General features: G+C 51.3%; 1 protein-coding gene across 4 annotated transcripts in view; it reads left to right on the forward strand.

The window, feature by feature from the left end:
* CXXC5 (CXXC finger protein 5) overlaps window positions 1–24,719 on the forward strand; it is a 94,017-nt gene continuing 69,298 nt past the window's right edge. For 2 of the 4 annotated variants that reach the window (XM_067566819.1, XM_067566822.1), the window contains exon 1: window positions 1–311. The gene's annotated coding sequence lies outside the window, so the exon portion shown is untranslated. Of the gene's footprint in view, window positions 312–515; window positions 766–1,054; window positions 2,030–24,719 lie in introns of those variants that run through there. The other 2 variants (XM_067566820.1, XM_067566821.1) reach the window with 2 other exon arrangements.

Here is a 24,719-nt window from a genome sequence, read left to right on the forward strand (position 1 = left end):
CGGTTCTGCCTGCTCGGCGCCAGGGGGTGCCCTGGCTGGGCTGTGCGGCTGGCTGGCTTTGGGGCTGGTGGTGGCTGGGGACGGGGCGGAGCGGGGTGGGGGGGGGGGGAGCAGCCGGCGATCAGCATGCAAAAGAGCAGGGCCAAGGGAGCGAGGCGGAGATGGCAAAGGCGGCGGCGGTGGGCAGCAGGCGAGGCGAGGCGAGTAGGTCCGGTCCGGGTTTTGCCGGCAGCCCCCGGGCAGCAGCAGCCCTATGCAATGTGGTTCGGATCGGCTGTGTATGTACTTCCAGAGCGAGGAGGGATGTAGAGGTGGGTTTGCGGGGAAGGAGACGCTGCCTTGGAGGAGACCCCCCCGCCCCCTTCACTTCTCTTTCTTTTTTTTTTTTTTTTTGCAGTTCCCCATTGTGAGCCGCCCTCCCCCATGCAGGCGACCCTTTGATCTGGGCGCTGCAGCCCCTCCGTCCGGCTGATATCCCCCCCCCCCCCGACCCCACAGGAGGGGAGGGAGACACACACCCCTTGGTTTGCAAGGAGACAATTTTTTGGCAGGTGTTAATTTTTTTTTTTGCACGCTCTGGGATTTGGCTCTTTAATCCGGTCGGCGACAGCTCGCTCGCGCGCGCACATACACACACACACACACTCACACTCACACGCACTGCCCGGAGTGGTGGTGGCTGCAGCTCCCATCCCTCCCGTCTCCTCCTCCTCCTTCCTCCCCCTGCCGCTGCTGCTGCTCCGGCTCCGGATCGCGCTTCCTCGGGTAGGTGCGTGAGCCTGAAAAGGCCTCTGTGTTCGCTAAATATGCAGATGCATTCGCGGGCGGCGGAAGAGTTGGGGGAAAAGTCTCGGGAAAAAGTTTGCCCTGTAATTTCCCTCCCGTTCAGGTGCTGATCAGTGGCCCAGGGGAGGAGGAAGGGGGGAGGGGGCAAAGCAGACCCTTTGCTCTCTCCCTCCCCCGCCGGGATGGAAGAGCGCTGCAGAGAGGCTGGTCTCAGATCACTGGGTCTAGACAAAAAGAGGGGATTGGGGGGTGTGGGGGGGATGCCCTGTGGGAGATGGGCCGTGAGTTCGCCCTAGCCCGGCTGGCACCAGGACTCCCTGGAGGAGAGACAGAGACATCCCAGGAGAAGGGGGTGGGGGCTATGCACCCTCCCACACTTTCCTTTTAAAGTCCCCCTCCCGAAACTAATCGCCTCCCCCGCTCCGGTGCGTTCAGGCTGCGTCTGGTTTGCGGGGTGGGAAAGCCCCCCTCACCCTCTGATTGCAAAGGCACCTAAGTGTCCGCTTCCCCCTGCCTGCGGGGGGGGTGTCTCCGACTCTCCCCTCCCCGCCCTTGCAGCGGCTGGAGTCAGTCCTGGCAGTCTCAGGTCGCTGCTCATTTATTCCGGCGGCTGCTGCTCGGATGGTGAGGCTGGGGGCGGGGAAGGGTTGCGGCCGCGAGGACTGGGCGTTTGTTTAATGAGCAAAGTTTTGTTTGCAATATTGAGATTGTCCCTCCTCGCCCCCCCGATCCCCCCCGGAGGGAAATGAACAGACGGTGGAGAAAGATGCGATGGCACATGTCAGTTTCCAGCGCCCGGCTCCGGCCCGGCTGCTGCAGCCGCCCCTCGGTGATCCCAGGACGCGGCGTTATTGATCCGGAGGCCGCCCGCCCCTCTCCCCCAATCTAATCACGGGCGCTGTGTTTCCCAGGTTACAGCGGTGTCTGGGAGCAGCGGGCTCGCCTCGCTCCAGCTGACCCTTCTGCGTGTGCGAGCTGCGGATTAGAACGGCGCCCGCTAGCGACGCTGCAGCTCAGGGGCTGTCAGCAATTCCTAGCCCTGCTCTCCGGGGCTGGCCATTCAGCCGCAAACCCAGGCCGCCACCCCGCCTCCCACTTGCCATGCAGAGCCAGGCGCTGGGGGGCGGCAGGGGAGGGGGCCAGCGGTGGGGTTTCCCCAGCTTTAATGTGATTTGTTTTTAGAAAGAGCAGGAGAAAGGATCTGGGGGAGAACAGCCTTTACCTGTGCCCAACGCCTTGATTTGTGAGTTGGATGGTGTTTCTTTTGCTTCTCTGGAGATCAGAGGGTCTTCAGTCCGATTGTAGGTTGCTTGGTCAGAGTTTTCTACAGGTTTTTTTAATTTAAGCAACAGGGCGCTGAGTTTATTTCATTTAGTTTTTGAAGCAAATTTTGTATCCTCAGAGTAGCTGATGTCCCTGTTTTGTTGTCACCCATTTAGTTTTGTTTCCCAAACTGCGGTCAGCAAGGGACGGCTGGGTGCCGCTACCTGAAACTGAGCCAGGTCTGACAAGTAACTAAGTATTTTTTTTTTACCAAGTAATATTTTTTCCCACTTTGCCTTTGAGTTGGTAATATGCAATTCATGCTGCTGGAGCGGAGCTCCCCTTGCATTTGATTTGCGGGCATTGAACGTACACTAAGAATAAAAGATTAAATGGAAGCAGACGATTGCAGTGTACAATGTGTAATTTATCTAATATGCATCCACAGCGCACGCTGGTAGCTGTAAAGCTGTAGCGTATTTTGCGAATGATTTACTGGATTGGTGATTATTATACAAAACTCAGCTCAATCATAGTTTAACTCATTTAGGCCCAATGCGTAACTTTCTTTTTAAGGCTATATCCTCCAGTACCAATGTCCTTCCCTTTTCAACCAGTTGTTTGGTTTGGGTCCTTTAATTCTTCATTCAAAGGAGCGATTAAAAAGAAAGTGCTACTCATTCTGAGTCCTAAACATAAACAAAGCTGTACAGGCATCCAGTGATAACACATCACATGTGTGCAGAGTTCCATGTGATCCAGCAACTTTTGCTCCCTTGAGTTGGCTCCTTAGAGAGGATGGGCTGACTGGTATGGTTTGAGGACTACTCGAGGGAGTAAAGGATCCATGCTGTCTTAGTTGTAGCATACTTGGGGAATACCGCGGTTTAAAAGAACAACTTAATAGTTGGGCATGCCCCAAAGAAATCCCAAGTGTAACCCACTGAATTAGAATGGAGGGCACGTTTCTTATCACTATGCATCTTGAAAGGGACATGCCAGGGGTAGGGATTGGGTCTTGCACCACTGAAGTCAGTGGAAGTAGTGTTTTTTACACCTTTGGGAGTAGGCCCTGATTGACATGATGGTGTCATTGGTCCTTTCATAGTTTTCTTGCCATGTTAAGGCTTTTCCAGTGCTCCTTGCTCCCCTTGTTCTGTCATGGGGACACTTCCCACCTTCACTTGCTTTTGCACCTTTTTAAAAAAATAGTTCTTAAATTGCTGGAAGAAACACGAAAGGCTTCATTTCCAGCCACAGGCACAGCGGCTGTTCCTGCAAAGCCATTCGTGAATGGCCAAGCTTATGCATGCAGACAGGACCCCGTGACCGTAGTTCAGGTAGCTGCCTATACAGGGAGTGGTTAGGTGTTTCTCTACCTGATTTGCCTGTCCAACTGTGGGATTTATTACTAATGGGCCCATTGCACCCAGGAGTGAAAATCTGGCCTGCAGGCTACTTCCTGGCAAGCAACTGCTTTAAGTAATTGTGTGGGGTCCAACTTAAACCCACCAGAGCCAGGAAATTCAGAGTTCAGACTGCAACTTCATTGTTAACTCCACCCCTGTTTATCCCCTCTGTGTGCTCGAGGATTCCCCAAAGGCTGGGTGGTCTTCCATGTGGCACCTAGGCATAGGGAGGACTTTGGACTGACAAAGATCCTGGCCTGAATTTAGTTGCTTTCGCTTAGTGCTACTGTAACTGGGTTTTTTTCCCTTTTGTTTATTTGTGTGAGGTTTTTAAAAATGTTCCAACAGTTAAATAGCTTTGCTTTAATGTGCGCTTTGAAAGACACCCGAGCCATTGAAATTGAAGGCCAAGTAGCAAGGATTTTGCCTTTAAGAGGCATTGATTAATAGAAAAGCAGAACTGGGTTTTTCCTTTGGAGTGCAAAATACCCTTTAGTTAGACATAGAAAACAGAGTGCCCCTTTCCTCCCTTTTTTCTTTCTTTCCTAAAAGATTGTGCATGGTGTCCCCTTTGTGGGGGAAAAAAACCAACAGTCTGGGCATTTAGACCTTGATGAGAACTCTCAGTGCAATGTCAAAAACAAATCGGCTTCTTTATTGCATTATTGAGCAGAAAAACCTTAAGTGTCATTCTCCAAGGCTTCTGCCCACATTGGCGAGGCAGCAAAGGGAGCTAAACCCGCACCTCTCTGCCAAGAGTATGTTTATTGCCTGATTTTAGTAGTGCTGCCCTACAGAACTGGGAGCTGTTGGTAAGATTTACTGTGTTTCCCCCGCCATGGGAATGGGCTCATTTTGTAACTTAAATCCAGGAAGATGTCTTTTGTGTGTATGTGTGTGTGTGTGTGTGTGCATATGTGTAGATGTGCATTTTATCGGCTTTATAGACAGTGATCTGACCTCCAGAGGTTTTGTGGGTGTTAACCCATCAGAGAGCGATAATAAAAGTAAACTAACAAAAGAACCACCTATAGCTTTCTGCTGATGAGGTTTGACTTGGCTCTGTGTGTTTGAAGTTCTAGTCGATGTTCTTCTTCTGCACATTAAAGCTGATAAAGGAAATGACAGTTTAAAGTGCTGGACAAATGAAATCGACGTAGTAAATGTTTGGAATGATTTGAAAGTTCTGCTGATTTCATGAATGAAACTCTTTGAATGAAGTTGCCTGGGAGTTTTGTTTACCAGTGGCAAATGCAAAGTGCACATTGCAAAACGCAATTGCTTACCATGGATTAGACAGATGTTGCATTTGTCTTCATTGGGCTAAACAAGGGCGTTTGAAACACACAGAGGTTATTGAAAGGGGAGGAGAAGGCCTTGGGGTAGTGCAGACTGTGTGTGTGACACATGTGCAAGGGGTTTTTACAATGTAAAGCTTTTTGAATGGACGCACGCACACATCATTCCCAGGTTATTGCCACTTTGGTGGGAAAAAAGATGAATTGCTTCAGGCTTGAGTCAAGTTGTTACTTGACAAAGCCCTGGCTGGGATGTTTAGTTGGGGTAGGTCCTGCTTTGAGCAGGGGGTTGGACTAGATGACCTCCTGGTGTCCCTTCCAACCCTGATCTTCTATGATTCTATGACATGGACTTAGTGGTAGAGATGTGAGGAGCACAAAGCAGCCAACTTGGCCACTGGCAGATGCCACAATTGTTGACTATGGTGCAGCTGTGTCAGCTTACGCTAGTATTGAATTTGGCCCGCAGTCCCTATGAAATCCCGTTGGGCTGTGTTCTACTCCAGCAGCGTGGGATGCACTGAAGGCTCAGGACTGATCCAGTCTGCAGTGTGAGCCCAGCAGCCAAAAATTCATGTGTGACATTAGCTGGCCGAGGATGTCTTTGTAGGTGCTTCTTTCCAAACACCTGCTGGTCCTCCTTGATAAAGGATGCAGCTGAGACCAGTCAGATGAGAGGGGGAGGCTAAAATGGGGATGACTGTAGTGGGGACTTGTCAGCCCATCTCACTAAGGGTTTCTCTCACCTTTGGGGAAGTGTTTCCTCTCCCTGCAGGCCCTGTGGCATCTCATCCATTGGTTCTGGGGAATCCGCCCCCTACCTACCCTGTAGGTTGGAGGGTAAACTCTGCCTGTGCCCAGCAATGATCCGGAGAGAAGGCAGATGAGAACTCCTGATGTTTCCTGAGTTGTTCTCGCTCTCTAGACTGTCGGTATTGTCGTTTGTGCCTAAGAACAATGTGGTTTTCTGGTGGTTTCACATCTGAGCTCCGCCAGTAGCGCTTCGAGCCAGACCCTCGGCTGGTGTGAATTGGCATAACTCCACCGGCATCAGTGGAGATGATCTACACCTGCAGAGGATCTGGCCTGTTGGCCCATTCAGATTTAACAGGTTTGGTAACACAGAGCTAGATGAATTACAAATTAGAGGGTTGGGGTTTTGCGGGGGGAGGGGACTGATTGGCTTGGAGCGGGGAGCAGGGTCATATGGGGCCTTGCACCTCTAGGGTGCTGGTTCCAATCTGGCTCTGGTGCAGTTGTGACTGAAAGCAGTTTGGGGACATGAGTTGTCCGTGTTCTCAGCTGAATCCTAGCAAAACAGGAACCTGCCTCACAAAGAGACACTATTGCAAGGTGGATTTGTAAAATTGTATTGCAAAACACCAGACATATCACTGGCCTGATCCTCTTCTCGATTACACCGGTGTCACGCCATTGCCTTTGGCAGCGTGGCTTACTCCAGATTCACACCAGCGTCACGCCATTGCCTTTAGCAGCGTGGCTTTCTCTGGATTCACACTGCAGTGGGCCGAGTTTTGCTGATACTTTGCTTTTTTCCCATGTGCTTTCTCCGGGGCCAAGCCCGCCAGGGGAGGGCTGAGTTTGGCAAAGGGGCAAGGAAGGAATGGGGATTTACCCTGTGAAATTAAAAACTCTGAGCCAGATTCACTTCTGGTGTAAATCAGCAGTGTTTGGTGACTTCACAGAAGTGCGCCAGTCGACACCAGCAGAGGAGTTGGTCCCCGGCACCTATGGAAGGCCACACCAGGGGAGCGGGTGACTTTGCGGCAATGCCCACCCTGTGACTGTGACTAGGACGTGTGTGTGGGGGGAGACAGAAAAAGCCTGATTTCTGCTTATCTCAGGTTTACACCAGTCTTGACTTCACTGACCTCAGTGAAGTTCCTTCTGATTTACACCGGTGTACAGGAGAGCAGAATTGGGCCCATGATGCCTGGAAGTGCCAGTCTGGAGCTTTAAATTCAGCAGTGGTGGTGTAACTCTCCCTGGGCCTGATTCTGCTCTCATACCATTGGATCTAGGATCAGGCCCTATGTGTCCCTTGGCTGGAGGGTGTCTTTGGGGCGGCACGGGAGTGTGGCTTGCACTGACGGGGAGTGTGGTGGGTGTGCACGGCAGCTCCCACTCTGGGAAGCCATTTGGCAGCTTTAAGCCATTCCTGGGGGTGTAAAAGGGATGGTGTCCAGGCTCGGCTGTTGCCTCCGGGGGTAACAGACGGTGGAGGGAAGTGTGCTGCTTTATTGTATCTCTGTCTGCTACCAGCTGCAGCTCCCTTCTGCCTTCATCCCCTTCGTTTGCAGACCTGCTGGATCACGCAAGTGCCATCGCTTCACCACTTACACCAATCCTGGATTTGGCCCAGAGGCTTTCCCGGGAGTTGCCCACCCCTACTGTAGGCTGGATTTGGGGCCAGATCCTGGAGGGATCTGTAAGTCTGGGAGCTCCATGGCCTTCAGTGGCACCACAACAATACCAGTGAGGATCTGCCCTGGACCCCTTGGTGGAAGAGTTCCCCTCCAGATGTAGGGTGGGTCCCAGCGCTGGGATCTGTTGGATGGGTGGGAGGAGCCTTTTGGAGCGGCCCCCGCTTCAGGGGCAAAACATGCCAAGCCACCAAGATGGCTGTCTTGGGACCAGATCCCCGCTCACCCGTCAGCAGCCTGGCCAGGGGCTGGCCTGGATCCCGCTCTGTCTGGGACCTAGCCACAGGCATCTCCTCCGGCACTCCACTGCCTTTGCTATTCTAATGCCTTCCTTGCTTGGAAGACTCTGGATTTCCTGCCGGCGCAGTGGCCTGGGTTTCCACGCTTTGTCTGACTGCCACTCCGTCACGCGTTTTGATGGCCATACTCAGCCTCACAGTGAGGCAGGAGCCCGGAGCCAGCCCTCTCCAGTCCTGTCGCCCACCCCTTTCCGCCGCCCTCCGCAGGCATGGGGAGACTGGTTCCGCTGGGGCAGTGCTGACTTATCCTGGTCTCCCCCCCACCCTCTTCCCTAATGGTAAATTTGTTTTCGCAAACCCTGGGCGTAGAAATGACCCCTTGATTAAGTGTATTAATAGTTAAACTTTCAGCTCATAGCTTAAACTCACCAGACCACGAAAAGCCTCCATCGTTTACTCATGCTCTGTTGCTCAACAAGAATATAGTGCTGAAGTGTCCCAACCCCCCCCCCCCCCCACTTCAACTTCAAGGAGAGAGGGAGCCTTTTGGGGATTTTTCTTCCCTAGAGGTCCAGGGAGCGTAGGGTGATCCCAGCTTTTCCTGTTAGATCCTTCTCCAGCTCTGCCAGTCTTGTTAAGGGAGGTGGAGACGTAATCCCTGTCTTGGCTGAATAATGGGGGAAGGAGTGTTTAACACTTCCCAGCTCTGAAGTGGCTGATCTTTACCCCTCTTTGATGAGACTGTTTGCCTACCACAATTCCCTCCTTTAGAGTGCAGGGTGATGATTCTTTGCAAGCCGATAATGTCCAGAGGCCTTGATCGGGATCAGGGTCCTGTTGTGATCGATGCTGTACAGAGTAAGAGACATTCCTTGTGTTGCTTACGGTCTGCATAGAGGAGACAGACCAAGGGTGGAGGGAACAAGGGGTCACATGCAGAAAGGGAGGCAAATGTCCTCTTGGATCAGCTGTACATCTGGTGGGAGATGGAGTGGTGGGGAGGGGCTGAGTTAATAGGCTTACGGGAGTAGGAAAAAGGATGGGCAATGTTGCAGAGGGGTCGGGGGGATTGTAGCAGTGGGGTGGGGCTGAAGCTGCAGTGGAGGGGTTGGGAGGGCAGAAGATAGGTGGTTGGACCATACAACCAATCAGCAAGTAGGGGAAAAAAGCAGCCCCTTTCCCTAACCAGCAAAGCCTGTATCCGTATGCAGCCAGATAGGGAGTAAACAGTGGGATCTGCCTCGAGCTTTTGACTCTGACTTCAAGGTGGTCTGGACATGGGGCTGCTTCCACGGCAGCCAGTGGGCGCCCGGGGGTCAGCAGGGCCTGTGGTGGATCTCACTCACCCTGGCATCAGTTGGGGGTGCCTGCACCGAGGCCAGGCTGCGTGGCTCCAGTGCAACAGCGGTGGGCGCAAAGGCGAGCCCGGCCCGAAGGGGCTCTGAGCTGGCGTGGCTTGCACCCTGTTTGGCGCTGTGGTTAAAGCCGGGGGAAGATTCTTCGTTCGCCACCCTCTTGGGAGTTGCTTCTCTGCTCACACTCCAGCACGTTGGGGCGGGGGGCACCGGGCCATCTTCCCCTCCTGCCCGTCCGTGGTGGGTGTTGCCTGGGCAAGCTGGCTGAGCAGGGCCCGGGGAGACAGTGGTATCTTCTCTGCAGACAAACGGGAAGCAATGAGCAGAGGGGCCCTGGGCTTGGCGCAGGAGGTCAGATGGAATTATCATCATGGTCCCTTCGGGCCTTACCTTTGTTATGTGGTGGGGGACATTTATTTTGGGGGGTGGCTCATGTGTGTTGGGAAGTGTCAGAATTGATCTGTTGGTGGCAGAGAAGTGCTCCGATAAATCAAACAGGTGTGGGGTGGGACTTTGTGTCTGCACATGTGTTTTTCATCCAGGCTGTTAGGTTTCATCTTCAGACTTGTATGTGTTAAGGAAGCTTTTGAGCCCATTTACCTGATATGTGGCTTACACTTCCCCCTCTCAGTTCACCCCCTTCTGAACTCCCCACACATCCTGATCGGTGAGGTGGGTGGGTGCTGTGAATCAGGCACATTTTTAAAAGCCCTCTCTTCTCAGGATGCAGGTGGTCTTTGAGGGCAATTGGTATCAGCACTGCAAGCCTTGTCGGTTTGTGAACATAGAGCATTATCTTCCCAGATTGTCCTCCTCTAAATTTGGGAAGCAGGGGGAGGGCATCGCAGGGCTTTTTAACAATCCATAGCCATGCACTTGGCAGCCTGTTGTTATAAGAATAAAAGGATTTTAAGGTCACAACTTTTTAAAGCAGCAGAATGAAGCACACAGGGGAACCCTGTATTTCATGGAAGTGTTTGGATCAGCCTACGTACCATATTAGGCTAACTACTGAGGTTTGTAACTCGCCACAATTTGTTTTCAGAGAGAAACAGAGGACCTGATTCCGAGCAAACATACAACAGGTTTTTTACCCTATTGCCTTAATTAGGGTTACTCCTGATCTACACTGGTGCAAATGAGATCAGAATCAGGCTCGATGTGTCTCAAAGTGGTTGCTCCAGCTAACATGTGCTTTGCAATCACTTTAATCTGTTTCTTTCTGTGTCTCGTGGCCTGGAATCTCTCTTCTCCATGACACGGTTCCATATTTTTTCCCCTCCTTTTGTCTGTCACATTGTCAGGGGTCTTTCTCGCCCGGCTCCCTGGACACAGAATAACCCATGTCTGTCTTGTCAAAGATCTCTCCTTTTATGCTTTGCCTTGGCTGGAAAGTGTAATCCTTTCTGGATAATTAATACAAAGTGACTCTGCTTTAAGAGGGTCCTGCATCTGTCTTCTTGATTCCATCTTAGACACGCCCATTTTACAAATAAAAAGTTTGTTTCTAGACTCCAGCCCTGCAACACCCTTAGGATCTGAAAGCTGGGTTCTCCCCTTCCTGTGTATCATCACTTGTCTTCTAAGCTGCTTCTCTTCCAGGCCACATTCTGTCTTCTGTGACACCTGTGCAACCCTGTTGCCTTCAAATGGCAATGCCTATGCAATGATGTTAAAGGCACAGCTGCTAACCAGGGTACAATTTGGCCAGCAAAATCATTGTAACTGGGGATGGTGCATGAGAAGCGAAATGCCATCTTTTTATGTGTAAAGTGAGAAGATTTCATATGGGATCCATGAGCCAACAAACATGGGCACCCCGTGAAGCCATTTTTATGGTCACCTGTCAAGAGAGAGCCACACTTCTTAGGAAGTACCAAGACGGCACTGCAAACAGTTGGAACTTGGGGTTACCACTGATGCAGCTAGATTGTGAGAACGGGGCTCTGGGAGTTTATAATGTCATCTATCCTTACTCCTCCTCTCTCGATGATGTGATGGTGGGGTGTTGCATCTTCCCATTTAAACTCTTAGAAGTCGTAAAAGTTAGAGATGGGTAAAAAAAACCCTAGACCATTGAATCTGTCTCTTGTCAAGTTCTCCAGCTAGAGAATGTACGTCCCCGGCACTTCATTGTGAGATGGAGCCTTTCACTTTTACGCCATGGTTCAAATCCATCCTAAGGGCTTGATTCTGCTCTCACCTATGCCAGTTTTCCAGTGGTCATTTCTGTGTCACCACTGGTTGTTGGTTGATGTTACAACTGGAAAACTATGTTTGAATTGCTAAGATATTTCCACAGGGGCCATAGAGATGCATGTGATCTTATCCCGTGTGCCATGGATCCAGTTCTGCTCGCAAGTGTAAATCCAGAGTAACTTCATTAAGTGCAGTGGATTTGCTTCATATTTAAGCTAATGTAACTAGAGAAGAATTAGGCTCAGTAACTTTTAGACCCCTTTGGCCCTGATATAAGCCTGCACAGTGTCATTGCAACTAATAAGGATTATATCCACATGCACCAGGACTAATTTTTGCCCCAGTGCGGTGGGGTCTTGATGCACTTCTATGCCAGACTCTGGCCTCCCTTGACTTTGCTTTCCTTAGGCACAGCTTTTAAAGTCCCGTATTAGCGTGATGTTCAGATGGCCTTCTAGCGATCAGAGCAAACGGTGCCCTTGGCACTTGGGGTGGTGGCTGAATGGAGTTTGTATTTGGGCCTTTAAATCTTGTCTGGCTTCCGCTGTTCCCTTTCCAGTTCATCATGATTTTCAGTTATTTTTTAGGCTTCTTTTTGTTTAATTTTGGGTTCTCATTTCCAGACCTTTTCCCCCCAGTTCTCAGTCATTCTCCACCCCACCCTCCCATGTGATGTGTGTTGTTTTGCCTTTCCACATACTGGGTTTTATATACTTCCTTTAACTCTAGCCACCTACCTCTTGTCTCCACTCTAGTTGTTGATATTCTCTTCTGGGGATTTCTCTTTTGAACGTGTTTCCTCGTTCTTTTCCATTCCTTTGTTATTTAACCTGTCACCCTCCATCACAAATGCAGTAAATGCCCCTGTCCTTCACCCTGAACATCCTTTTGCCTTCCCCGAGAGATGCAACAGTCTCAAATGCTTTCTGTCTTTTGCTATGGATGCTCTAAGCTTTTTCTTGAATGCTGCTGGTTCTGCTAATCCCAGGATGTTCCCAGTGTGGACTTCCCAACATTACCACTAGGTGTATGCATGAGCTGAAATGCTTCCATTAGGGTTTTTTCTTGGCTCTTTCTATGTGTGCGTCTTTAATTGTTAGTTGCAATCTTGCATCTATAAATGCACTGAGCAGAAGCTTCAACACCTGGTGTTTGCTGCTCAGTGGTTCTGATCTTAGACTGTGGTTTGCATCTAGACTATAAATACCATGTTGCATTAGTTTGCAAGGATTTCTGAGTTGTAAGGGACAGTTTTATACTCTCAGTCACCTGTGCAAATAAGGGACCATATTTATTGGCGTAAATCAGTGCAGCTCCTCTGGCTTCAGTGGCGCATTGCTGATTTACATCAGTGGAGGATTTGGCCCCATGTATTGAAAGTTAGGCCTGTATTTGACATTTCAGTGCCCTCAGAATATTACCTGACTACAGCATATTTCCCCCCTGGTTCATGTGTAGCAGATGTTTGCCCTTGGGCACCTCACCTCCCAAGCTAAGTAGGATTAGCTGAGGTTATTTCATGGAGGAGAGATCTTCAAGGAAAGCCCATGCCGCCACTGCTGGAAGTGATGTTTGGATTCAGTAGATGGGGTGATCCCCTCAGAGACGTTAATGAAGAATGAATGCCCAAGGTGCTGTCTCCTGGATGGTATGGTAACCCGAGAGCCTGTGGTCATTAAAGGGCTGGTGACGCTTCTAGATTCACAGGTGGTACCATTAGATCATCTCTTCTGGCCTCTTGTCTATCACAGGCCATCACATTTCCCCCAGTTATCCCTTTATTGAGCTCTATGTAACTTGTCTGGCTGAAGCGCCCTCCAGAAAGGCAGCCAGTCTGGAGCTGAAGAGATGGAGAATCCACCACTTGACTTGGTTGTTTGTTCCAGCGATTTTAGTAAGGGCTTGTCTATACTACAAAGGCTTTGTCGACAGCTATACTAGAAGAGCTATGTCGGCAGAGCCCCCTAGGGGAGACGCAGGTTATATCACCACAAGGAATTCTTTTGCTGGCTTTGTTAACCTTCTTCCCCCGCTGATGTAAGCTGTTCCGGCTAAAGGACTTTTTTGCTGGTACAGGGGTGTCTACATTAGGGCTTTTGCCCTGTAGCTATGTCAGTCTGGAGGTGATTTTTTTCACACTCCTAGCTATGCCAGCAAAACTTTGTAGTGTAGATTAAGCCTCAGAGCCTGGGTATTAACCCCACTGTCCTGGCAGAATTCCAGTTGGGATAATGATTGTTTTCTCAGCTAAGGTCCCAGTCCTGTAAGGTGCGCAGTATCCTTAGTTCTCCTTGATGCCAGTGGAGGCTGACGGCGCACTCAATGCTATGCAGATCAGACCGCCTGTCCCTCTGCAGTTTCCATTCAGGGTGAGATTCTTCACTTGCTGCCCGAACCAGCTGTGCTGGTCTACAGCAACCGTCTTCCACCCTAAAGATGGCTGCCGTTCTGTGCGGGCTTCTACAAGCCCTTGTGGGAAATGATGAGGTCAGGCAGGGGGATCCGCAGTGGTGCTAGTGAACTGGTTTTTCCAGTTGTACCATATCCAAAGCCCTGCTCTGCAAACCTCTCAAAGACCTTAGAAAATGTCCTTGATCTCCAAAATAACAAACACATCTTCACGGGGTGAGTGAAAACTTGCGGGAGCTAATTTTGAAAGGATCAAAGCAGGGAAGATGGGAGGCAGGTGCCACTAACTGGACAGAGTTGAGGCTGTTTGGGTATCTTACTGGGATTTGCATCTTTTCCCATGTTTGGGTTTCGTTTAAATTTCACCTTCACTCTGAATTTGCTGGGTTTCTAGTGATTTTGTTTTGTTTTGAGAATGACAGTGTTCCTGTCAATTAGGGGATCTGTGCTCTCCCACTCACCAGCGTTGTAGGAGGATTTGATGGAGGGCGTGGTAGCTTGCTAGGCTGTTTGTAGAGCTGTCCTCGAAACAAAAGGGGAAAATGTACTTTTAAAAAGTTCACATGTATAGAAATCATATGGGGGGGAGGATAGTTTCCAGTATTGGGGTGGGGTTATGACGACTGCTACTGGAAATTCAGCATCTGTTGCCACTTGTCAGCATTCCTTCTGAGGGAGGTCTGGAGAGCTTTGTATAGACCAGAAATTCTCAACCTGTTTACCAGTGTGGGCTGCATATGCAGCTCTCTGTGTTATATTGTATGCATGTGGCATATGTATGACTACCGTATGGCCCTGAGGATGTCACATGGCCGCAGCTGTGTGCCGACTGGGCTGCAAGCGGCGTGGGGGCTGCGAGTGGAGAACCACCAGTCTGGAACTTAGAAATCTCACTGAGTCCTTCACGATTGTGATCTGTTTCACAGCTGCAGAAGCCAAAGCATAGAGAAGGCAACTGACTTGTCCCAGAGAATACAGTGTGTTGGCAGCAGTGGGGCTGTAGCCCCATTGATTTTTAGGTCATCCCCCTACTTGATTTCAATGGGGGCTTTGGCTTAAAAACAGCCGTTATGATGGCCCAGATCAAGGAATAAGCCCAGTTCTGACCATTGGGCCATGCCACTTTTATTGTACTAGCGAGACAGATGCTCAGCCGGTGGAAATGGAGTGTAGTTCCACTGACCTCTGTGGCGACATGCTGGTTTACATTAGAGGAGGATCCTGCCCAGTACAGTCTGTGTGTGTGTAACCCACTGGCGAGTGGGGGGACCTGTAACACACACTCATCGTGGGTGACACGTTCACACACGTGTGTAAGAAACGTTGGACAGTTCAAGGTGGCAGGAAGCAAATCCGTTCTGTCTGTATGTCCGCTCTCAGCAGAGAACAGGCTAGCCCTGGGGGACTCCATTTTCCTCTCTGCTTTCTTCCTCATCTCTTCCAGGCTCTGGACAGCAATATCCTTCCTGCCAGCGGGCGTGGGGCTGATATGGCTTCTTCCGGCGCCCTCCAACAGCGCTCCTGATCCGGCTGGGTCAGTAGAGAGCACACGGGTGCCACCTCCACCGTGCACCCAGGCTGTTGCCCGGGTGGCCCCTGAATTTGGATCCTCCTCTGCATGGATCTGCCTATAGACAAGCCCTTTGTTCTTCATTTCTGCAGACTTTTGACCTAGTTGCTATAACCTCTGTGAGTGACTGAAGATTGCTGACTCCGGGTGGCATTGTTGTGATTGCCCTCTGCTTTACCTTCTTCATCGCTCTAATCTGATGACCAGAAAGTATGCAAAGCATTCCAAATATGGTCTAATTGTCTGGCTCCTTACAAAGCACAAGAAGAATTTCCTGGGACCATTATTCAATAAGGCTATTTATACTCCCCTCTGTGTGTGTGTACGCTACAGTATGGAATAATATCACATGCTGGGTTTGCTTTGGAAACTGCATATGCAGTTTCAGTGATTGTGCATAGAAATCAGGAGTTGCACGCACAAATCGCGCAACTCCGGTCATTTGCGTGCCTGATTGCAGTAAATGCCCCCACAAGTCACATTCGGGATGTGCTTTGTCCTTAAAAAACAGGCCCGTTTTCTATGTGATGTGCATGTGTGTTAGATGCAGCTGCAGTATCTACTAAATATTGAGTGTGGAACTTAATTGCTTGAAGGCCATGTTCTGCCCAGGGGTTTGGGCACATGCACCAGGGATAGAGCTGATGCAGAGAGCTTCTCTCCCAGCACCTGCTGGCTCACATTCCCAGGATATGTGCTACTGCTGGGGCTAGACTCTGCAGCTGGGGGGCACGAAGGGGAGCGAATGCAACAGCCTCTTCAGAGTTGGCACTGTGATGTTCCCTCCTTCTGGCCTACAGAGGCACCATGCCTTTGTCAGCACACTCCTCACCCAGCAGGGTTCTTTGCCCCAATACTTCCATCTAATCCATGGTATGTGTCTCAGGGAGCTGCCCCTCAGAGATGCTGAGGCTTCGCACCCTTTTGAAGAGCTGCCTTTATCTTTGGCAGTTAGTATATTCCAGCAAATCCGGGGGTTTTCTGTACACTACCTGCATGAGATTGTAAATCTCTTGTGACGTGGGGATCACAGGACAAATCAGAGACTGGGGTCCCATTGTGCTGCATACTGCCTCAAAGAGCTTATGACCTAAATCAATAAGACAGACAAAGGAGGATTGTCCCCAAACTCAAAGATGGGGAACTGAGGCACAGAGATAAATGACTTGCCAATGTCACACACGGAGTCTGTGGCAGAGCCGGGCATTGAACTAGATCTCCTAGCTAGTACCTTAACCACAGGACCCTCCTTGCTCTCTTGATCAGGTGAAATGCACATGGGGTTGTGTTCAACCCCTGCTAGCCTAGGAGGAACCCACTCTTCACGTGCCCACAGTCCCAGACTCTCTAGGCAGGAGATCTGTCCTATGCTGAGGCCTCTAGCTTTCCGCTCTCCATTTTTCCTTCTGCTTCTCTGTGTGCTGCTGGGTCTGATCCCCTCCCCAAAGTCTGTCCTTCTCCCTTCCCTTCTGTCCCAGCCTTGCTGCCTTTCATTGCTCCATAGTCAGTTTCCGAATCAATTTGTCTGCTTGCCTGGGCTCTTCTCTGGCCTCCTCAAACATGATTGCCTGCCCTGACTCTGTGTCCTCCACAAACGCCACCCCCCTCACTGCAGTGTACTGCCTCTGGGTTCTTGACACAGCAAGTGCAAAAAGCTGCTCCTAATGCTGATCGTTGTGATGCTTCAGTGCTCGCCTCCCTCCTTCCCAAACTATTAAAGCTCCCAAGGAAACTCCGTCTTTGATTTCCCAGCTAGCCTTTATCCACTCAAGTAGCTCACCCTCTCTACCGTACTTACTGACCTTGTAGATTAGTCTTTTGTGCGGCATGGTATCAAAAAGCTTTTCTGATGTCCACGGCTTCCCTCATCAATGCTCTTTTTTGCAGCTTTGAAAAATTCATTCTGATTTGTTAGACGTACTCACGCTTTTATGAAACTGATAATTATATATCACTTGTCTACGGGGTTCTTCCCAGCACTAATTGGGGGAAAATTTGGGGGTGATTGTGTGCGTACATGGGGAATATTGTGGAGACAGCATCAGGGAAAACAGTCAGGAGTCAGAGTTGTTAGCGGAGAAGTATAGCATGCAAAATAAGAACAGCACTGCTGTCTCATCAGACCTTTGTTAGAGTCTGATCAAGAACACCATGCGGGTTGAGTACCATACAACAAGCTGGGGATTCTGTCACAGGAAGGGTGCCGGGATGATGGATCAGAGGTGTAAAGAAAGGGTTAAGGGAAGTGAGGTTAGTTCTTGGTAGAAAAGGCCTCCAGTCCTTTTCTGCTCTCCTTGACCTAGCAGGGGCAGGGGCAGGCCCTGTGAGATGTGTTACATTCAGGAAGGGGTTGGTACAGTTGTGTGCTCGTCACACTGACCCTGGCTCCAAAACCAGGGCACACAGGGCCAGCTGCTGCTGTCGGTTCCTGCGGCATCTGTCGGCAGAACTCCGCTGGCTTGAGTGCTGCACCTCCAGATTGACACTGCCGGAGCTAAGACCAGCACTAGACCAAGGCTATCCTCTGTACAGCTGGGAGATGAGGAGGAAACCAGGTGTGTGGGCAGAGCAATGGCACCCCTCAGGGCTAAGTGACCAGCGAGGGCAGGGGCACAGCTGCGTTCCTGAGCTGCTGGCCTGGCGGCAATAGGTACCTGCCAAGGATTGGCCTGTTGACTCTGGAGAAGAAAGGGACTGAGGTGTCCGAGGAAGAGGCAGGAAGTTGGGATTCATGATGAAGCAGGAAGAGGGCCACGAAGGTGGGCTGGGACGGGCTTTTCTGGACCCTAACGTAGTTCCGGCTGAAGTGCAGGTCAGTGTGTATGTCTCTCCCCAGCGGAGAGCGAGGTCTTCCGCCCGGGCCCTGGACATACTGCCTTATCACAGCCCGGCCTTGCTCCTTCCTCTGCCTCCAGAGAGGTGGGAAATCCTTCCGGGGAGGGCCCTGCTTCCGGCGTTCTCCGATGGCTCCTCCCAGGCTCTGGAATTATAGCCGGTCTTTGGATGCTCTCCTCTCTTTATGGCCCGTGCTGGTGTGAAAGCACCTGGCTGTGGTATCCTTGCCTGCCTCCGCCATCCCTTCTTTCACTGGGCAGCCCTGCTAACCCCCAAGAAGCCACCTTTCCTTCGGGCTTGTGGCTCATCCATGCCGCACTTGGAGGCAGGGTGAAATCCTGGCCCCCTTGACATCAGTGGCCGAACTTCAGGGGACGTCAGTGGGGCCCAGAGGGATGCTGCATGTGTGGTAGTGAGCGACGTTGCCCCCTAGTGGTTGGCTCACAGAGAGGATATGGACCAACTACTGGCATTCACTAAGGGAGTTCTCCCTCAGTTCAAGCAGGCAAGGCGTATTTGGCAGGCCTGGCTCCCTGTGAGACTTGCCTCCCATTACATTTGGGGGCCATATCTAGGGGGAGTGTGTCTCTTTTAGATGTGCCCCTTCAAGTCTCTGTCTCAGCGTTCCACATCTCTTGTTGCTGATCACCATGGGGCTCCTGCTGCCCTGTCCCTTGGCGCTGAGATATCGTGTGTGCGGGGAGGGATAATTGCTAACCAGCTGTCTGCCCGCCATCTTGAACTTGCACCATCTGCAGGCTCCACGTGGAACCAGTGCTTTCTCTAAAACCTCCTCCGCTCGCCTGGGTGCTAATGGCCAGCTCTGGGCCGCGCCCCAGCTTTTGAGCCGCAGGGGGGAGCAGGGGGCCTGGAGTTTGTCGAATGTTTGTTCTTGGCTCAGTTTAAGAGACTATTTAAAGCAGGGGGAAGACTCCTGGCCTCCATTCGAGCTGTCGATAAAATAGAAAACTCCCTGAGCCATGCAGCTCCCTCCCGTCAGCTGGCCTGTTCCCTCCGCTCCCCTTGGGCAGAGCCCTGGGCTGCAGCTATGGGGAAATCCATGCTCATGGATCGGCTCTCGTCCCCCAGATGCAGTTGCTGGGGGAAGGAGAGGCATCCGCTCGCTTTCGGACTGGGAGCTGGGCACGCCGGTTGCTAGGATTGCCGCCCGTTGCCACCATTTTGTTTGGCCGGGGTAGCACTGTGGCAGTGAGGCGTGCGGTGTGAGTGCCTTAATGAATAAGGACAGCTTGCAAATTCCAGCCTGCCGTGCTGGCCAGTGGGTCTGTCCAAGCGCGCGCTGTCTGGCCTGGTGAGCCTGCTCGGATCCTGGCAGGGATGCTGATAGCGTGATTTAGTTTGCACAGTTAAAGGGGAAAAAAAAGTCATTGCTTCTGTGCAACGAGCCAGCGACTGGGAGGTGCACCGGGGACAGCAGAACGCCGAGGGCGAGACGATGGCTTTAGGGATGCGCAAGGGCATGGCTGCCTGTACAGACTTTTTGAGGGGCAGTGTGTTCTCCCAGCTGTGCTGGCTGGTGTGGAGAGGATGGGCCAGGGCTAGGGCCTCATTTCCCCGACTCGCCCCCTGTGGGTTTGGCATCAAGAAGTGGTGAGATTGACTGGTGGCTTGTAATGGGGGAAGATCTCCCAATGAAGAGAGCAGCTCACCGGTGCAGCCCAAAGGGCCAGGAGGGACCGAAGGGCCAGAAGGGACCAGCAGCTTATCTTGTCTGACCTCCTGGATCGCACGGGCCATTAGTTCCCCCAGCACCTGCACAACTACAATGAGACTGAAGTGTTACAGTCGTCAGGAGACTAGACTGCAATGTGCCATGGGACAGGAGTGGCAGAGGAAGTGAGAGACACCCAGACAGTCCTAGCAAGTGACCTACACCCATACGCTGCAGAGGAAGGTGAAACCTGCTAAGGTCATGGCCAATCTGACCTGGGGAAAAATTCTCGCCCGACCCCACACCTGGCAATCAGTTAGACTTGAGCACATGAGCAAGAACCAGCCAGCCAAGCAGCTGTGAGAGAGACTCTCTTAGGAGTCATTTGGGCCAGAGAGCGAGCGAGAGCACAAGCCTGGGACTGGCTCTGTAGCCCAGTGGTTAGAGCACTTGCGCAGCAGGTGGGAGACTAGGATCCAGTCCCCCTGGGCAATGATCTAACTTCTCTTGTGCTCTCAGACTAGACTCTTTCTGGGCCTCAGTTCCTATCTGTCAAGCTCATAGAGTCCAAGCCCAGAAGGGACCATCGTGGCCATCTAGCCTGACCTTCTGCACAGCCAGTGGGGTCATCCTAAAGGGCAGCATCCCAGAACAGCAGAAATCCCTGCCAACCTGGCCGATTAGCCCCATGGCCCATGCTGTTCCCAGCGCGCCCCCCACGCTGCACTAACCACGCTGCTCTCAGCGCGCCCCCCATGCTGCACTAACCACGCTGCTCTCACCGTGCACCCACGCTGCTCTAACCACACCCCCATGGCCCACGCTGCTCTAACCATGCCCCCATGGTCCATGCTACTCTAACCATGCCCCCTTGTGGCCCTAACTGGGAGCCTGTGTGTTAGAGCAGGAGGACCAGGTTGGGTTGGGCCAGGGGGTGCTGTTGAGGCTGGGGCATGGTGCTCTGTGGATAGTACCAGAACAATGTTGTGCCTATTCCAGCTCCACTACAGCACTGTGCATGACACAGGCCCTGGAACTGCCCCAAAACTGGAGCAGGTCTAATAAGCCAAAATGGAGATAACAACCCTCTGTCTTGTCTCTTTGGATTGTGAGCTCTTTGGGGCAGGGACTGTCTCTTGCTAAGTGTTATACAGTGCCTAACCCGGTTTGTAGGCCCTTCCCTAATACCAATAACAACAACAAAAGGCAGATTTGATTTGCCTTAGTGATGCCCCCAATGATACATGTGCATCTCCAAGAAGAGCAGCTAGGTATGTGCACTGGAGGCTCTGGCCAGGAGTCTGCTCTGATGAGCCCTGTTTATCATGTGAGTGGTCTGTATCTTGCAGAGAAAGCAGACGAGCTGAGTTGGTGCCTCTTCGGCAGCATGACTGGAGCACGAAGAGGAGACTTGGGCGGGAAGGCTCAAAGAGCCAGAGCTTGGCTTCACAGTGACTGAGGGAGAGACACTAACCATCCGCATGTATTTGCAAGGAGAGGAATTGCTTGCTCGGGAGTTAGAACGAGAAATAAGGGGATGAAATGGAGTAATGGCTCATTCAGGCTGAGTGGCAAGGAACTTTTCTGAACACACAGGCTTCTTGGACTGAGGAACGATCTCCCACAGAGAGCGATGGCAGCTGCCGGGCATGGGTTGTTTAAAACTGGACTGACCCTTGCTCTGGGAATGGACTCTAGAGAGCTGCCCTGTATTGGCATGGTGCAAGGTGTGCCTTTGGATGGGTGCTCTGTAGGATCTCATAGGCCTTTGTGTTTTTCCATGATCTAAGAGGAGCAGCGGTAATGCAGCTTCACATTTATTTTCCCAAGTACCTTTTAAGAAGCAAGTTTATTGTCCTCTTCTGTTAAATGTTGGCAGCTCCTAAGATGAAATTAATTGCTGGGGTTTGGGTAGGGAAATATGTACTGTTCATTCTTCCTCCCTCAGTTCCACACCTCCAGATCCCCGAGCATCTCTCCAGTTCCCCTTTTGTAGTGCTTAGATTTTGTTCCTTGAAATAAGATCCTTTAAAAAATGCTTGTTAACCATCTTGATGGGGAGAGATGGTTTCACCTTGAAAACTAAACCAGTGGCGCAGACACCTCTGTGTCTTTGCATCGGCTTGATGTGTTCTGGGACTTATTTTTATTCCTGGGCTGAACTTTTCGGGACCGATCCTGCGAGGCGCTGAGCCCCTTTGCCTCTCCTTGCCATCTGTGGGAGTTCAGGGCTCAGTCTCTTTCCTGGCCCCGGCCAGGATGGGGCCTTTTGTTTGTGAAGGCGTTGGGGGATTAGGGAGAGGATTAGTAAACATGACCTCAGGTAAAGATTAAGACAAAACAGCAAAGTTTTTCACGCTGATGCACTGTGAAGATTAAAATGGGATGAATTCACACAGCTAGTACTTAGTTGCATTGTAGGGGGAGAGGAGAGGGATGGAAGGACAGAGGTAAGGGGGCTGAGGGTCAGGGACAGAGATAAAGCAATGCATGAAATGGATTCTCCCTGCAGCCAGCCCCTGTGCACTGGACAATGGCTACTTCTGTTCTGGACCACCCCGGGATGGCAGCAGGGGGCAATGCCAGGGCTGCTGCAGTGCACCTGGGAAGGCGTGGAGCACATCACGCCTGCCTCGGTGAGCCATGTGCACTGAGTGCGCCCCGATTCCAGAGACCATTCCAGAGACCAACCAGGAGGAGGTGCTGCTTTTGGGCAGCTCGGAGGGACGCATGGAAAGGGAGCTGGAAGAGGGAGGAGCAGGAGTTGTCCTTGAGGGGTTCCAGCTGGAGGGCGGCGGTCCCAGCCTTGCGAGTGAGGGCAGGGTCAGGTGCTGGTGGTTCAACGGGTGGCACAGTCCCTGCTGAGCCAGCACCAAACCATTCCCCAGCTCAGCACGCAGGCATGGAGGTTGCATTGCTGGGTGCGCCATGTTTCTGGTGGGACCTGCGGCTGTGACTGCTTGTGTTCCTTAAAGACCCCATGGCCCTTGTTCTCAGAGGAGTGGTGTTAACTCTAGTGTCCTGGCCAAATTCCCAGGCACAGCATTCCATGGTGCTTTTTGAAATTCCCCTTGTGGTTTCACTTAGATTCGGGATTCTGCACCTTTTGCCCTAAACCCACCCCAGAGATGGCAGCATTCCCATTGTGGTTTGAGCTAAGTAATCCCTCGACATCCCTAATTAATTCAGGTTTAGAATGTCTTCTGGGCTCCTCAAAGGATCTAGATCCTGAAATACTCTAGGGAGAGGCAAAGTTCTTCTTCTTTATCTTGGTATTATGGTAGCATTTAGGAGCCCCAGTTTTGGACCAGGACTCGACAGTGCTAGGTGCAGTACAGATACAGAACTACTTCTTCATCTCTCTGTCGTTGGTCCAATCCAGCTCAGATTGAAGCTAATGGATAGTTTCCCATTGTCTTGAGTGGGAGCAGAGTTGAACTGTTCAGTTTTTCACCTTCAAAGGATGCCCTCAACATGAAATCTAGTCAGTGTCAGTATATGCTAGGCCTGCCTGGCCTCCCCCTGCCAAGGCCTTGGGATCCCATTTTCCTATTTCAAAAGATGTTTTTTTTCTCTCCCCTCTTGCTGTGGAAAAGACCCACACAAGCGACAAAGAAAGCCCGCTGATTGCATGGCTGTACGGGGGGAAGAGTGCAGCCCAAAGTGCTGTCAAGTGCACAAAGCAAACAGGCTGCGGATTTTTAAAATGGAAGCCGTTCAGCTGTCGTCTCTTCACCTGCACCCGCCTCGAAGCCTTAGTAATTGCCGCGAGCCTAATCCTCCAAATAACTGACACTCAGCTGAAAGTCCAGGGCCTCAGCAGCTAATCTGAAAGGACATTTAACTCAACAGAGACTGCTGGAAAACACTTGGAGTAAATGCGAACGTTTTGGTAACAGAAGCAAATCTGTCCTCTCTTTGAGGCACTTCGCCGCCCTTGCAGGGGATAGACTCTATAATCTGTAATATACGGTCTTTGCCATTTTGAGCTCCTCTGATCCTCTGTCCTGCCAACCTGGCCCAAGGTTCCCCATGGAGCAAAGATCTTTAAGGATTAGCTGGGGACCTGAAATTTCAACTGCATATTGAATATTAATCAGATAAAGTCTCTTCTCCTCTCCGGCTGGGTCCCTGCTCCCGGGCTCACGCTGGTGCCCACCAGAAGGTTTGCGTCTGCATGTGTGACTCTGCGATGCTGGGACGGTGGCATATGCTGAAATGAAACGAACCACTTCCCTTTGGTGCATCGTCATGATGAAAACATCTTTGCTCCCGGTTCTTTTAGTGAGGTTGTAACTATACAGAGCGAGCTGCTGGGAAAAGTGAGAGTCTGACTGAGTCCGAGAGATTCTCCTATGGAAAATTTAGCATCACCCCAGCATAACCGGTGCAGCACTGTGAGACAAAGGGACCTGATCTTCCTCTTGCACACGCTGGATTCACTGCCTTGGCTTTCCAAGGTGTTTGGAGCTCTCACTGTTGAATAACGCAGGACGTTTTCATCTGGGAAAGCAGTGGCATGGCATTAAAATAGATGTTAAAAGCATTGCTGCATTTGTCCGGGTGTTCTTTTCCTCATCCTACAATTCTTTAGGCTTGACTTCTCTCCCATTCTGGTGTGAATCAGGAGCAGCTCCCTCCATGGAGTCACACCAGGGTGAGGGGAATCTGGATCAGGCCTTTCGGTTTTTCCAATGCAAAGGCGTGTAACGGGTTCATGGGGCTGCGTCAGAATTCAGTGGAAGGGTTACAGTCTGTGGGCCAGACCCTCTGTTGGTGGAAATCAGTACAGCCCAATTACATCAGCTGGGGATCTGAGGTGCAGGAATCAGTGGGGGAGAGGAGACGTTGTGTGTTGGGGGGTGATATTAAATGCTGGTGTGTGCATTTGGTCAGTGGCTCCCTGGGATGTCAGCAGGGTGGAAGAAACAGAGTTTGTGCTGCTGTTTATAAGGCAGGGAGAGGCTGGGTACACATGGTACCCCCAGGGAAGTCTGTGGAATCCCTTCTGGGTCACACCAGCGTGAGTGAGAAGAGATGCGGGAAGGGGCAGGTCCATAAACCCCTGCTGCCCTAAGCACATGGCTGATGAACCCTGGGGTGCCCTCTGGTTGCACCAGCACTCCTAACTAGGGCATGAAATACAAATCAGAAGCTGTGCAGGCCAGCCCTGAGCGCCGTCCTAGGTGGTATGTATGTGGCAGTCAGTAGGGGATTTGAGACTGGATCCAATTGGGACT

The sequence above is a fragment of the Emydura macquarii genome, unplaced genomic scaffold (assembly GCF_026122565.2).
Source record: "Emydura macquarii macquarii isolate MOO-44397 ecotype Brisbane River unplaced genomic scaffold, CSIRO-AGI_Emac_v2 contig_2768, whole genome shotgun sequence".
NCBI classification, from domain to species: Eukaryota; Metazoa; Chordata; order Testudines; family Chelidae; genus Emydura; species Emydura macquarii.